Below are 15742 nucleotides of genomic sequence, written 5' to 3'. Positions count from 1 at the left end.
ACCCAGCCTCTTATTTTTGTGTAGCTGCGTATTTCTTAAAGTATGTTATTATTTCAAAGAATTATACCCATATCAAATATCTTGGAGACGAAGAGAGTTATTCACAGGGAAGAAAATTATAACGAAGCAGGAAATTCTTAAATGCAAGTTAAACACCTTCCTAAACTCCAACCATTGTAATTTATCATGTAGCTAATTTCCTTTTTGACTTATTGGGAAATCTTTAGGTTCCCCCCCATTCCTGTGTTGTCTGGTTCCGCCCTTAGCCTGTTGATGGCCTTTTAGCTCCTTGGGACCTACTCTGGGGGAGCTCCAGGGACTCAGGCTCCTCCTGGCTTCAGCCTGTGTCCAGTTCTTTTTTTTTTTTTTTCCTATAATAGTGAGCTTTAAGATTTTTATTTTATTTTATTTTAAAAATCTTAAGAGACAGGGTCTTGCTGTGTTGCCCAGGCTAGAGTGTAGTGGCTATTCACAGGCATGATCATCATAACTACTGTAGCCTTGAACTCCTGGCCTCCAAGGATCCTCCTACCTCAGCCTCCCAAATAGCAGGGATATCAGGTGCACACCACAGTGCATGGGTCCCGTGCCCAGTTCTTTCTTAACTGGCTTATCTTCCATTTGACAGGCAAGAACACACCCTCCCTGGGGACAGAGACCTGCTCATCACTCTGAACCTGGTACAGAAAATGCCCAAAAATTATTAGTTGAAAGAACAAACTGCTTTCCTAACCTCAGAACAACCCTGAAGTGGCTGACCTGCTCACCACTCTGAACCTGGTATAGAAAATGCCCAAAAATTATCGGTTGAAAGAATGAACTGCTTTCCTAACCTCAGAACAACCCTGAAGTGGCTGTTAGAGCTGAAGGGATCCTAGTGTACCTAGCCCAATCACCTTATTTTGCAGAAGCTCAGATAGGAGCCAGCATTTGTTCAGGCCACTTTGTGAGTCAGATGCTGAGCTAGAGATATTCGTTTCCTGTGGCTGCTGTAACAGAGCACCACAAACTGGGTGCCTTTACAACATCAGAAATCCAAAATCAAGGTGTGGGCACGGCCAGGCTCCCTCCAAAAGCTTTAGAGGGGGATCCTCCTTTGCCTCCTCCAGCTTCTGGTAGCTTCAGGAGTTACTTGGATCATGGCAGCCTGACTCCAATTTCTGCCTCTGCTTTCATGTGGCTGTCTTCCCTCTTTGTCTGGGTGTCTGTGTGACTTCCCATGGCATCCTCCTTTTGTGTCTTCGCATCGTCTTTCTATAAGGACACCAGTCATGCTGGATTAAAGGCTCATGCTACTCCAGTATGACTTCATCTTAACTAACTGTATCTGCAATGACCTTATTTGCAAATAATAATTCAACCTATAACAGTATGGAAAACAGATTTTCTGTTCCTGGCTTGGCAGGTTTACCACTAGGTCACCTGGCTGCCCTTCTCTCTGAGTTAAGTGGCCTAGCTCCATCCCTCCCTGTAAAGATGGTTCTTCCAGCTTACTGATAGGAGTACTTTAATGTTACTGCTTAAAGGTGAGTTTGCACTTTAAAAGGAGCTCTTAAAAATCAGAGGTTCCAGGTCAGGAGATTGAGAACAACCTGGCTAACACAGTGAAACCTGGTCTGTACTAAAAAGTACAAAAAATTAGCCAGGTGTGGTGGCACACGCCTGTAGTCCCAGCTACTTGGGAGGCTGAGGCAGGAGAATCGCTTGCACTCGGGAGGCAGAGGTTGCAGTGAGCCAAGATCATGCCACTGCACTCCAGCCTGGGTGACAGAGCAAAACTCCATCTAAAAAAAAAAAAAAAAAAAAAAAGTCAGAGGTTTCATGGAGAACTAAATAAATAAAATACATGATAAGTGAGACACAGAATTTCAAACTTGGTGAAAGGCAGTGGGGGAGATATTTGAGAACGTGTCCATCCTGGCATCCCTCCAGCCCACTTCCTGAGTTTTGCCCTCTACTCATGAGCCCAGACATGACAGAGGGCATTCTGGCAGAGAAAGGCTCACCCTGCCTCTGAGAAGATGCAATGTCAGGACCACTGTCCTCTTCTGCTTCCCATACCTCAGCATCCTCCTTACCCTGGGGCTCCCAGCGATGGCTGGAAGGTTGGAGAAGGGAGGTGGAACAGAATGCTCCCTTAACACTCACCTTGCCCCTGTCACTTTGAGTCCGTGCCTCTCCTGCCATGTTCAATGGCCTGCTCCCCTCCAGGTGCCACAATGACCCAACCAAGCCCACAGTGACAGGGAAACAGGAGCCCAGGATCATGGGTCTCTTTCTCATACGGAAGAACAAGGATGATGGTCTCACCCTTTAGGATGACACAATCTTTTGAGTTGGGACGTGCTGTCTTTGCTTCTTTTCGATGGAGACCACAAGCCTCTGTGGATAAGAACAGGCTGTCAGGTCACGCTGGTCCTGTGGTGTTTGTTTTTAAAGCCACGAGAATCAATCTGATTCATGTCCTTAATGATTCAGCCTTCCCTGTAATTGTGAGAGAGGAGAGGTTTGTCTTGAGGCCTCCACGTCTCCCTCCTGGTTACCTACCTTTCTCCCCTCCATTACCATAAATTGCACCAATCCTAAAGGCAGTGGCCCACACCTTTCTGGTAATGTGTCACCCTCCCAGGAGTCTTCACACTGTTAAAGAGCAAAGCAGTGAGGGGACACTGAAGGACAGAGCCTTTTGTATGAAGAGGGCCATTTGGGGATAGGGGTGAGGTTGGATGGCTTCCAGTCCGCCCTCCACTATCTCTGCTTGGAACTGATGTGGGTGGTGGGCTTTCCTGCCAGGAGCCCCATCTTCCAGCCGGAGGAGGGCCTGAAGGGCGACGCTCAGAGGCTGGCAACGGCGAAGGCGGGTCAAGGGCCCAGTGAAGTGGCCACAGGGACCAGATGCAGGGAAACCGTCATGCGCTGCCACCAAAATAAACTTCAAAGGCAGTGACAAGATAGACACGCTGGGTAATGACATCCTGGAGCTTCCTTTCATCTCAGCATCTGGAATCCTGAAAACATTCATTACGCCTTCCTCCCTTTGAATGGAGGAGGAATCGTGCAGTTGTCACTGAGGCAGGACATCTCAGGCCCCTGGGAAAGAGCCCTGGGCTGGAGCCAGGAGTTCCATGGGATTCCAGCCTCAGCCCTGTCAATGCAGTGGTTCTTAGGCAAATTCCTTAACCTGAGTTTTGGTTTTGTTGTGTTAAAAAATGGAAATAATAATAATAATAAACAGGAACTTTGGGAAGCACTTGGCTCCAGGTATTGTATGAGGGCTGCACCTGCCTTATCCCAGGAGGCCCACACAGTACCTCAGGAGACCAGGGTGGCCACGGAGCCCGTTCTGCAGATCAAAAAGCCAAGTCCTTGAGAGAATGATTGACCTTGCCAGTAAGTAGAGGTGCTGGTGTATGAATGCAAGTCTGCTGGCTGCAAAGGCAGGGCTGATAGGCTGAAAAGAAAGTCTAATAAGTGGAGGTTCTTCAGAAAGTTCTGCCTTCCACAGAAGTCAGGGGCAGGCAAGGGACCAGAGTCTGGGCCCATCCTGCCTTCCACACCAGGTCAGGCTGTGGCATCTCAGGGCCAACTTCCCTGCTGCTGGTGCTTGTGCAAGATTTAGTCAGATTTCTAGGGACTTGATGATATGGAAGGAACAGCATAGAATGTCCTAGACTAAAATGTTGTCTTGTTCCTTTCAAACCCCTCACATGGCTTCTTAAACCTTCAGCCTAGGAAAGCCAAACCGTTCTAGCCTTAATCAGTTCTGGGAACGCAGTCACCATAGTAGGAAGAAAATTTTAACAACATTCTTCTGTGGTGTTGCTTTCTACCCCTCTCTGGGGCCGAGGAACATTATTTGATGGTGGAAAAAAAAATTGGGGGTGGGGAGGGGAAGTGTCTTTTCTCCTTTTGCTATTGGAAAGGAGATTGATTTTTGTAATGAACAATGATGCACTTCAAATTAATGCCATCAAGATTCCACAGCACCATAGCCTGATCCTTGCTCTAGTACCTGTGAATGACCAGCCAGGAGAGAAAGCCCTCCAGGGCCTTGTGCCCTCTGCACCAGGAAAGGCAGCCCCTCAGAGTGCCTGTGGTTTCAGAGCTTTCTCCCCCTAAGCAGGTTTGCTGGGCACCGGGCTGAGCACCACGGTTACACTGGGTGGAGGATGGTGAGACCCCCCCACTTCTGGTAGTGAGCCATGGGAGACCACACTTGCACTGAAGGGCCAGGTGAGGAGTAGGTGAGGCGGGCACAGGAACACAGGATGGTCAGGACACGGGATGGTGTCCTCAAGTCCAGCAGGTGAGCCTGGAGGCATAGTTAGGGCCAGATCCAAAAGGTATCCTTGCAAGTCGTGTTGAATGAGTGGTGTGCCCAGTGAGGAATGGGCAATCTTGAAGGATTTTTTTTTCTCTCTTTTTTTTTTGAGATAAGGTTTCACTCTGTTCCCCAGGCTGGAGTGCAGTGGCACGATCTTGGCTTACTGCAACCTTGACCTCCCTGGCTCAAGCGGTCCTCCCACCACCTCAGCCTCCCAAGTAGCTGGGACTACAGGCATGCACCACCAAGCCCAGCTAATTTTTGTATTTTTTGTAGAAATGGGGTTTTGCCATGTTGGCCAGGCTGGTCTTGACCTCCTGGGTTCAAATGATCTTCCTGCCTCCGAGTAGCTACTGCCTCCGAGTAGCTACAGGTGCAGGCCACTGCGCCTGGCTAACTAAAAAAAAAAAAAAAAAAATTTTTTTTAAGAGGCAGGGTCTCGCTATGTGGTCTAGGCTAAATCTAGAAGGATTTGAGGCAAGAATGTAGAAGAATTTAGAAAACCTAGATGATTCCTGTGTGAGAAGAGCGCCCCCGGGAGGCCTCGTGGCAGGACAGCAAGGCTGGGAGGGTGCTGCCAATTCACCAAACATAAATGACTGGGCCTGAGCCAATTCCCTGAAGACAGAGACACGTGTTATTTTTAAGCTTTTTGTTCAACTTTTTGCGAAAGAAACCACTGTCTATTGAATATTCTATGTCGCTAGTGAGAATTTAAGACATAAAGCAAGATTTCCTCAAAAGATAGTCATTGTTTTGTGATTGGCTTCCAGGGCTGGAGTATAAACTTGAGGAGATGAAATCAAACATTCATCACAGGATTTCAAAATCCTTTTCTTATTTTAAATTGTGGCTGCTTGTTGTTCTTCATTTAGGGACTCACTTGGTGGTTATAATAATATTGACAGCTGACACAGAGCTTCTTCCATGTCCTGCTGGGTTCTAGGAGCTTTATTTATTTATTTTAGACAGGGTCTTGCTCTGTCCCCAAGGCTGGAGTGCAGTAGTGTGATCTTGGCTCACTGCAGACTTGACCTCCCAGGCTCAGGTCATCCTCCCACATCAGCCTCCTGAGTAGTTGGAACCACAGGTGCACGCCATCATGCCCAGCTAATTTTTTTTTTGTAGAGACGGGGTTTCACCATGTTGCCCAGGCTTTCTCAAATTCCTGGGCTCAAGCAATCCTCCCACTTTGGCCTCCCAAAATGCTGAGATTACAGGTCACCACGCCCAGCCTAGGAGCTTTAAACAGATCAAATTGTTTCATGTTTACAATAACCCAAAGAGCTGGGCATCATGATTGGTTGTTTGTTTGTTTCGTTTCGTTTTGATTTTTTGAGGCAGAATCTCGCTGTGTCGCCCAGGCTGGAGTGCAGTGGTGTGATTTTGGCTCACTATAGCCTTCACTTCCCATGTTCAAGTGATTCTCTTGCCTCAGCCTCCCGAGTAGCTGGGACTACAGGTGCCTGCCACCACTCCCAGCTAATTTTTGTATTTTTAGTAGAGACGGGGTTTTGTCATGTTGGCCAGGCTGGTCTCAAACTCCTGACCTCAGGTGATCCGCCTGCCTTGGTCTCTCAAAGTGCCGGGATTACAGGCTTCAGCCTCCCACAGGTGAGGGCATTAAATAACCACACAGCTAGCAGTGGCAGAGCTGGGACTTGAACCCAAGCAGCCTGGCTCCAGAGCCCCACTTACCTGCCCTCTCATGATATAACATGCCCAGGACAGGCCAGCACGTAGTGGTACCAAAATGCAGGCAGGTTCTTTACCCGGAAGCATATATGCAAGGTTTTGTGTCTGTGTTCATTTTCCTGGAGGGAGAGTCTAGCTCTTGGCACCTTCTTGATCCCAGTGGGTTAAGAGCCTCCAACAGTAACAGTCAGGAGCCCTGGGGTCTAGCACTGCCTCTATCACTAAGCAGCAGTGTGATGTTGGGCAAGCTGCTTCACCTCTGTGCTTCAGTCTCCTCATCTGTAGAATGGAGAAGGAGCAGTAAACTATGTGATCTCAACAACTTCTTCCAGCTCTAATGTTCTATAGCTCTGAATTAGTTCTATAAATGTCTGAGCCTCTACCCTGCATAAGCCAAGGTGCCTTGCTAGGTCCTGGAGTGACAAGGAGGAAGAAGAGCACCCTGCACCTCAGAGGAGCTTGCCTTCTCATCCAGGAAAACAGCCACTAGGTCTTGTCTCCCTCAAGGACAGCTGGGGGCTGAGAGAGGAAACAGCACCATGATGTTGGGATAGCGCCCTGGGGTGTCAGGAGCCACGAAGCCTGTGAGCTGGGTTTTGGACCCTGTCACCCCCTGGGTATTAGGACAACTCTAGGTGCGTCTGGGGGAGGCCTCAAGAGGGAAGTGCTGGCTGTTCTGTCACTATGGCTGTGTGGAGCCCGAACAGTGAGTGGAAAGAAAGTAAGAGACATGATCCCATATGCCCCGCAAGCTGGCTCATGGGTTATGGGTGATATTTATAGACAATACAGCTAGGATAAAGCCCAGAGCAAAAGGCCAGGTCAGCAAATGCTGCTGCCTCTAGTGACAGTGATGAGAATTGTCGCACAGAGGCTGGGATTCGAGACCTATGGTATACTCTCAGGAGTGGCAGTGTTTGGGAGATGGCTAACAGATATGATGAAGGTGCCTCCCTAAATGCATTGAGGAAGTAGCCACCCAAAAGTGCAATCTGTGGCAAATAAGTTGTCATCCTGAGCCGGATCACCTCTGGGTGATCTGATAAAGTTAGTTTTCTAGCCCTACAAGGGAGAAAGCCAGAATGACAGTGACCCAACAACAGGCCAGCGCACTTCCTGCCTGTGTGTATCATGCTCCAGTGCCCAAGAATGGGAGGGAGAGCATGGCTATGGCTCACCATTAAGATTTTAACACCACGAGAGGGTTCCTGGTGTCACTGCATGTCAGTATCACCGTGAGGAAATTCTTGCAGCCTTTAGACCCCAGTGAAGGCAAAAGGAGGCTTTCCTTTTTCCAGCCCTCGTTAACCTGACAAATCAAGCAGCTGTCTTAGACAAATCTTGGCAAGCGTTTGTCTTGCCTTGTTTATAACAAAACATTTCCCACCCAAGCCTGTGGTCAGGTTTTGTTTTTTAATGAATGGGAATGAGGATATTGCACCGCCTTCTCAGGAACTTCACAGAGAGTCACTACTGCTTCCTGACCTCTCCTTGGGACTTCAGGCAGCGATACTGACCTTAGACCCCAGTAAAAGGGGCTTGGGTTCTGTGCCTCAGAGGGCCCTGCCTGACCCTTTCTTTGGCCTTTCATGAGGGTGGAGTGAGTGGGGCCAAGGAGACACGCTCACCTGGTGGTACACTGTGCCCTGGTGACCTAGGACCCCAAATTCCCTGCCCAGACAGCTGCAGCCTACTTCTAGGGTCCACACAGGTTCTTCCCAGAGTTCATTTTCCCAGGGACTCACAGGGTGTCCAGAAAGCAGCCATTTGCCTGGGGGGTATGGGTGAAGCCTGGGCATGCGCTCTGGGTGTCCACATGTGTGCTCACAAGGCCACCTGTGTCATGGGATGGACACAGCATTGGGAACAGAAGGATAATGGTCCTCTCCCCACACTGCCATTTTCCTCTGGGGAGCTCCAGCAAGTCTGAACTCTACATTTGAACCTAGCTTTCTAGCTCATGATGAATTTGTAAAACTAGGAAGATAGAATATATTTAACTTAAAATGTTTAGCTTGATGTAAAACTCTTCGATGTCTAGAGTATTGAGCCTCCAATGATATGCAAACCCTGCACCGCCAAAGGTTCAGAGCAGTTGTGTTGGTCAGAAATGATCTTTGTTGTATGCTGAGATTGTACAATGCAAAGACCCATCTCTAGAGAAGCACTCCTGTTCCTAACTCTGAAGTCAGGATATTTTGAACAGGTAAAACAATGTAAACTGAGATAATCAATTTTAAGTTTATTTTAGAATGATGCCAATGATGTGAGTGTGGCTGTGTGTGTATGCATGCATATTTGGATGTGTGCGGTTGTGTGTCTATGTGTGTGTGTGTGTGTGCGCACATGTGTTTGTGTGTATGCATGCATTAGTTTTTAAAATGGTAGAAACCAATGTCTAGAGGTCTGAATCAGTGGAAAATGTTATGGTGTCCCCACTGAAAAATTCAAAATTAAAATAATCTTAAATCATCAAAAATTATTCCCCTAGATTCTGATTTTTTTCCATATTGATTATTTCCCTGTTTTGCAGATGAGAAAACTGGCTTGGAGACGTTAAGTGACTTACCCAAGGGCACAGAGCTCATGAACCTGAATCAGGGTTCACGCCAGTGTGGCTCTAGGGCCCCGGGCTCCTGTACACTATTCTGCATGATCTCTTGGCCTGGAGAACAGACCCAGGTGGACTGGGGCCATCACTCTGGATGCCCAAAAGATGAGGACTTCTTAGGAAGTTGAGCAGCGAGCACTAGATATTATTAATAGATGTCAATAGCTGCTCAGACATAGTAATCAAATGAATTCTAAGGTCTTGAATGTAAGGAGACTCACCACTTATCCTTCATCCCTTTGCTGGTGACAAGAAGAGACCAAGGTTTGTGATGGTACTGCTGGGGGCTGCCTGTCAGAAAAAGGAAGGCATCCTGCTTGGACCGGTTTCTGCAGAGGAAGGAGAGAAAGGAAACGTCGTCCCCTGGTGGGCATCATTGGTAGCGGCAGTAGGAAGCCGACCAGCATTAGGTATGAGGAGGATGTCAAGGCAAGGAGGTTTCTCGTGTCCTGGTGAATGATCATGTTGTAACTATCCCATGGCCATTTAAAAGGAATGTGCATTCTGCTTAAAGGATATATATGCGTCTATTAAATCAACATGCTTTTATTGTTACATTCTTCAAATCCTCTATATTCATATATAAATCCATGCATATGAAAATATATGAATATATAGTCTAAATTCATATATATAGTCTATATTCATATATGTATATATTTCTTGTGCCAATTATGAGGGGCAGAGAGACATGTTAAAATCTCCTGGCTATAATTTTTATTTGTCTATTTTCCTTCATACACTGCTATGGTTTGAATATCCCTTCCAAAACTCATGTTGAAATTTAATTGCCATTGTAACAGTACTAAGAGGTGGAATCTTTAAGAGATAATTAGGCCATGAGGACTCCACTGTCTCGAATGGATTAGTGTTGCTATCATGGGAATAGTTTCGCTATAAAAGAGTGAAGAAAGACCCCCTTTTCTCTCTCACCCTCTCTTGCCCTTCTGTCTTCTGCCATGGGATGACACAGAAAGAAGGCTTCACCAAATGCTGGTGCCTTGATCTTGGACTTCCCAGCTTCCAGATGTGAGAGAAATAAATCTGTGTTCATTATAAATGACCCAGTCTCAGGTAATCTGTTTAGCAGAAAAAACAGACTAAGATTCCCCCAGCTGTTTTTGCTTCAGATATTTAAATACATTCAAATACGGTGTTACTATTTGCAGTGTACAGTATGTTACTCAACACAAAAAAAAGTTTTCTACTGTGATGTCTTCACTGTGGATTGGGCTTTTTGTGTAAACTAGGCCCCTAAACCTTTGACCCTGTCCTGTTCTTCCTTCCGTTACATTTGCTTAATTGTTTCTTTGCACATTCATTCCTTTATCATTTACATTTCTGCTATTTGATATGTATCTTTTGTACAGCAGACAATGGATTTCATTTTTTGACTCAATCTGAAACCCTCCCTTAAAAATTATAATAGTTTAGTCCATTCATATTTATGCTGAAAACATATATTTAGTCATACTTCTTTTTTTTTTTTTTTGAGATGGGGTTTCGCTCTTGTGCAATGGCACTATCTTGGCTCACTGCAAACTCCGCCTCCCAGGTTCAAGTGATTCTCCTGCCTCAGCCTCCAAAATAGCTGGGATTACAGAAGCATACCACCACACCTGACTAATTTTGTATTTTTAGTACAGATGGGGTTTCATCATGTTGGTGAGGCTGGTCTCAAACTCCTGACCTCAAGTGATCCTCCTGCCTTGGCCTCCCAAAGTGCTGGGATTACAGGCGTGAGTCACCACGCTCGGCCTAGTCATGCTTCTACTTGGTGTTCTGCTTTTCATTTTTAAAATGTTCCCTTGCCTTTTCCCCCTTTTTTCTGACTTTTGGTGTATAAATTAATTTTTAAGAGCTTTATGGAGGTACAGTTGACATGCAATAAATAGCACATATTTATGTATATCAATGTATATAACAATTTCTGATATATGTGTACACCCATGAAACTATCACCACAGGTAATGCACATCTCCATCACCCCCAAAGACTTCCCCGTGTCCCTTAGTAATCCCTCCACCCCACATGACACCCACCCCTATCATCACTGATCTGTTTCCTATCACTCTAGATTAGTCTACATTTTCTAGGATTTTATGTAAATGGAATCATACAGTATATACTTTTCTTTGGCTTCTCTCTCTGAGCATTATTATTTTGAGATTCATCTATATTGCAGCGTGCATCAAGAATGTATTCCTTTTATTGTGGAGTGTTATTCCAATATATAGGTATATCACAGTTTATTCACTAGTTGATGGGAATTTGGGTCACTTCAAGTTTTTAGCTATTACAAATAAAACTGCTATGAACATTTGTGCACAAATCTTTGTATGAACATATGCTTTTATTTCCCTTGAGCAAACATCTACAAGTGGAATGGCTAGATCATTTATAGATATAGGCTTAATTTTTTTTAAGAAACTGGTAAACTGTTTTTCAAAGTTGTACTGTCTACATTACCATCAGCAGTGTATGAGACTTCCAGTTTCCCCACATCCTTGCCAACACTTAGTATAGTCTTTGCTCTTAAGTTTAGCCATTTTAATGCATGGGTAGTGGGATCCCATGTGGCTTTCATTTTCATTTGATAATCCTTTCGTGTGCTTATTTGCTATTCAACTGTCTTCTTTAGTAAAGTGTATATTAAAATCTTTTGCCATTTTAATTGGGTTTTATTGTGATATCATTGAGTAGCCCATGTTAAGAGTTTATTATACATTCTGGATACAAGTTCTTTATCAGATATATGCTTTGCAAATATTTTCTCCCAGTCTGAAATATTCAGCCCAAAATATTAATAGTGCTGAGTATGAAAAACTTTGCTGTAACTGTTTTATAATTTTACTGACAATTTTAGGTTTTATAGGATTTATATCTTTAACTTATCACAACATACCTTCACCTTCAACTGATATTACTTCATGTATAGCAGAAGAACATTGCAGTAGTATACTTCAATTTCCCTCCCCCAATATTTGTGCTATTGTTGTCAGACATTTTGTTTTTACAAGTTATAAACCCCATGCCACAATGTAATTTTTGTTTATACAGTCAGTTGTCCTTTAAAGAAATTTAGAGTGGGCACAGTGGCTCACACCTGTAACCCCAGCACTTTGGGAGGCCAAGGTGGGAGGATCACTTGAGCCCAGGAGTTCAAAACCAGCTTGGACAACATCGTGGGATGCTGTCTTTACAAAAAAATATAAAAAGTAGCCAGGTGTGGAGGTGTGCACCTGTGTCCCATCTACTTGGGAGGCTGAGGTGGAAGGATCGCTTGAGCCCAGGAGGTTGAGGCTGCAGTGAGCCATGATGGTGCTACTGCATTCCAGCCTGGGTGACAGAGTGATACTCTGTCAAAAAAAGAAAAAAAAAGAAAGAAGAAAGAAAGAAAGAAAGGAAAGAAAGAAAGAAGAAAGAAAAAGAAAGAAAGAAAGAAAGGAAAGAAAGAAAGAAAAGAAAGAAAGAAAGAAAAGAAAGAAAGAAAGAAAAAAAGAAAAGAAAGAAAGAAAGAAAGGAAGGAAAGAAAGAAAAGAAAAAAGAAAAAAAGGAGAGAGAAATTTAAATAACCCCCAAATCTTACATCTTTCCTCCTGTAGTTACCATTTCTGATGTTCTTCCTCCTTTGTGCAGATTCACATTTCCATTGGATATTTTCCTTCTACATGAAGAACATTAAGATTTATTGAAGGTGCTGCTTCTGATGATGGATTTTTTTTTCAGCTTTTGTAAATCTGAAAAAGTATTTCATCTTCACTTTTTTGTTGTTGTTAAAAGCCCAGCTGTGTAATCATCTTCACTTTTGAAAGAGATTTGTACTGGGCATGGAATTCTACATTGACAGTTTCTTGTTCAGTACTTTAAAGGTGTTATTTTATTGTCTTCTCACTTGTACTGTTTTTGAGAAGAAATCTGCTTGTATCTCTGTATTTGTTTCTCTGTGCATAGTTTTTTTATTTTGGTTGCTTTTCACATTTTCTCATTATCACCGGTTTTGAGCAATTTGTCAATGATGTGCCTTGGTGTGATTATCTTCGTTTCTTGTGCTTGGGTTCATTGAGCTTCCTGGATCTGTAGATTTATAGTTTTAATGAAATTTGGGGAAATGTTGGCCATTATTTCTTCAATTTGTTTTTCTGCCTTCTTCTCTCTTTCAGAAACTGAAAGCACACATATATTATGCTGCTTGAAATAGTCCAAGAACTCACTGATGCTCTGTTAATTTTTAAAAATTCTCTTTCTCTCTGTGTTTCATTTTGGATAGTTTCTATTGCTATGTCTTCAAGTTCACCAACCTTTTCTTCTGCGATGTCTAATCTGCTGTTAATTCCATTGAGTGTATTTTTCATCTCACACATTGTAGTTTTCATCTCCAGAAGTTTGATTTGTGTTTTTTTAATATCTTCCATGTCTCTACTTAACTTTTTGAACACATGGAATACACCTATAATAATACGTCTGCCAAATCCAACATCTGAATTAGTTCTAGGTCAGCTTTGATTGATATATATTTTATCTTCATTGTTAGTCACATTTTCCTGTCTCTTTGCAAGTCTGATAATCTCTTGTTAGATACCGAATGTTGTACATTTTTCTTGTTGGGTGCTACATGTTTCTGTATTCTTGTCAATAATCTTGACCTTAGTTCTGACATGCAGTTATTTAGAAACAATTTGATCCTTTTGGGTCTTGTGTTTAAGATTTGCTAGACAGGACCAGAGTAGTCTTTATTCTAGTGCTAATTATTTCCCACTACTGAGGCAAGACAGAGTTCTCTCAAGTGTACTCCGTCCAATGACCCACGAATCATGAAGTTTTTCAGTCAGCCTGGAAGGGACAGACACTATTCCTGACCCCACGTTGGTACTGGGCAGTGTTACCTCTAATGCTTTGGGTAGGCTGTTTTGTTTTGGTTTGGTTTTAAGTCTTGGGTAGTTTCCTCACATACATATACTGATTGGTATTCATCTGAATACTCAGAGGGGCACATCTGCATCTATGTACAGTCTCTCCCTTCTGCTACCCTATCCTGCAAACTCTAGCTAGCTTCTTCTCCCAGGACTCTCAGCTCCATCTGCTTAACTGAGTTTGCCAGACTCTGCCCGGATTCACCTTTCCTGTGCCATGGCCTAGAAATTCTACTAAGGCAGTAAGCTGGGACAATCATAGATAGGGGTCACTTCATGGATTTCTCAACTCTCCGGCATCATTGTTCTTTACTGCTGGATGTGAAGTGGTTTGAAGACCATTGTTTCATATATTTTATTCATTTTTTGGTTATTGTAGGCAGGATGGTAAATTTAGTCTGTTACTCCATCTTAGCTGAATTCCTATTCTTATTTTTCTCTTTAGTGATTTGGAAGATATAGAGCCTTTTAATAAGGATTATCTTTTAAATTCTTATAAACCATCTCTAAGTTCACAATTGGCTGTGGACTGAATGTTTATGCCTTCCCAAATTCATATGTTGAAATCCTAATCCCCAATGTGGTTGTATTAGGAGGTGGGACCTCCTAATTTTGGAGGAAGTTAAATTATGAGCGTGGAGCCCTCATGAATCGGATTAGTGCCTTACAAAGGATGGTGAGAACTCTCTCACTGTCTTTCCACTATGTGGAGATACAAGGAGAAACCGGTAATCTACAGCCTGGAAAATGGCCCTCACCAGAACCCAACCACGCTGACATCCTGATCTTGGACTTTGAGTCTCCAGAACTGTAAAAAATAAATGTTTGGTGTCTGACCCACCCCATCCCTGGCCATTTGTTATAGCAGCCTGAACTAATACAACAATTTTATATGTAATTGAGCCAATATTCTTCCAACAATTTAAAAAATAATCTATTAAATCTCTTTTGCCAATAATGAGAAACTTAGCATGTTTAACTCCCTGCTGCTCCAAATTATTATTTATTATATATATATATATCCTAATAACTACTTTTAAACATTTGCATTGAGTTGGTTAAATTAATGAAAAATTAGACTTAGCAATACATTTATGTGGTTTCATTGCTTCCTACCTTAGTCTAGTCACATGCCTTTCTCCTTCTTGAGTTATTCACTTATATACATTTTCCAATCCACTGGACACGATTGTCTAATTTTTTTCAAGGGATGGGCTCGGGATCCTTCCATGTTTAGACACGTCTTTATGTTTTCATCTATGATAAATAACATTCAACCTGCTATTGATGGCTTATGCCTTGTGTTTACATATGGCAGTGTTTCTCATCACTAAAAAAAAAATGTTTCTTGACTTAAAGTGCTCCCTTTTCATAACTGGCTGATCTTTTCAGTAAATGGTATATTAATAGAGATTTCCTGAACCATTCTCCTGCTTCTTGCAGTAACTCAGTGGCATTGAGGACAATGTGTTCTAGTTTCCCAGCTTGGTCTTCTTGTAAGCTACTAAATTGTGACGTGATTTTTCTCCATGCTTACTCTTAACACAGTGAGATCTCTATCCAGATTAGAGTTCACTCCTGTCAGAGATGTGCATTCCCCTGTGCAAAGGCACAAATGAAGAGAAAAGGAACATTTTCTATTTCTTATGGTTACATTTTGCCAGATTTGAGATCTAGTTATCTGGGTGGCAGTGGTGGAATCCACAATAACTTGGCTGAAAGTTTGTTTTTTTCATATTTATCCAGGTAGCCAGGATTAGGGGGGCCACGGCGCCCTTCCTTGATCCTATCTGGATTCTGGTGCTTCACATCCCTGACTCTTCCTCACTTCCTCGTTACTTAGATCTTGCAAATAGGGTCCTGGCAGTGTGAACCCCAGCACTTTCCTCATTGTTCTTGAAACCAGGAGGGGCCTCCACCACATTTTCCTGATGATCTCTCTGCCACCCTCACTGCTCCCTCTGAGTAGGAGCTATCTCAGTAGGTCCTTCCCACTTCTTCTCCAGCCCGACTTTCCTTTCACATGTAGTGAATTGTGGGTTTCACTTCCTGCAGTTTCAGTTACCTATGGCCAACCAGGGTCCAAGAAAATTAAATGGAAAATTCCAGAAATAAACAATTCATAAGCTTTTGTTGTTGTTGTTGTTTTTGAAATGGGGTCTTATTCTGTCACCCAGGCTGGAGTGCAGTGGTGCAATC

The 15742-nt window shown here is 43.4% G+C and overlaps 1 long non-coding RNA gene across 1 annotated transcript in view; it reads right to left on the bottom strand.

Moving 5' to 3' along the window:
* The window catches only part of LOC117979178 (uncharacterized), a 35908-nt gene extending 32081 nt beyond the window's left edge, over positions 1-3827 (bottom strand). The window contains exon 1 of the long non-coding RNA XR_004669918.2: positions 2311-3827. This is a non-coding gene — a long non-coding RNA (uncharacterized LOC117979178). The remainder of the gene's footprint in view (positions 1-2310) is intronic.
* Between the last annotated feature and the right edge of the window lie 11915 nt (positions 3828-15742).

Source organism: Pan paniscus, chromosome 12 (genome assembly GCF_029289425.2).
Source record: "Pan paniscus chromosome 12, NHGRI_mPanPan1-v2.0_pri, whole genome shotgun sequence".
Taxonomy (NCBI): Eukaryota; Metazoa; Chordata; class Mammalia; order Primates; family Hominidae; genus Pan; species Pan paniscus.
The sequence above is the reverse complement of the archived record's forward strand: the minus strand, read 5'-3'. Positions and strand labels throughout refer to the sequence as shown.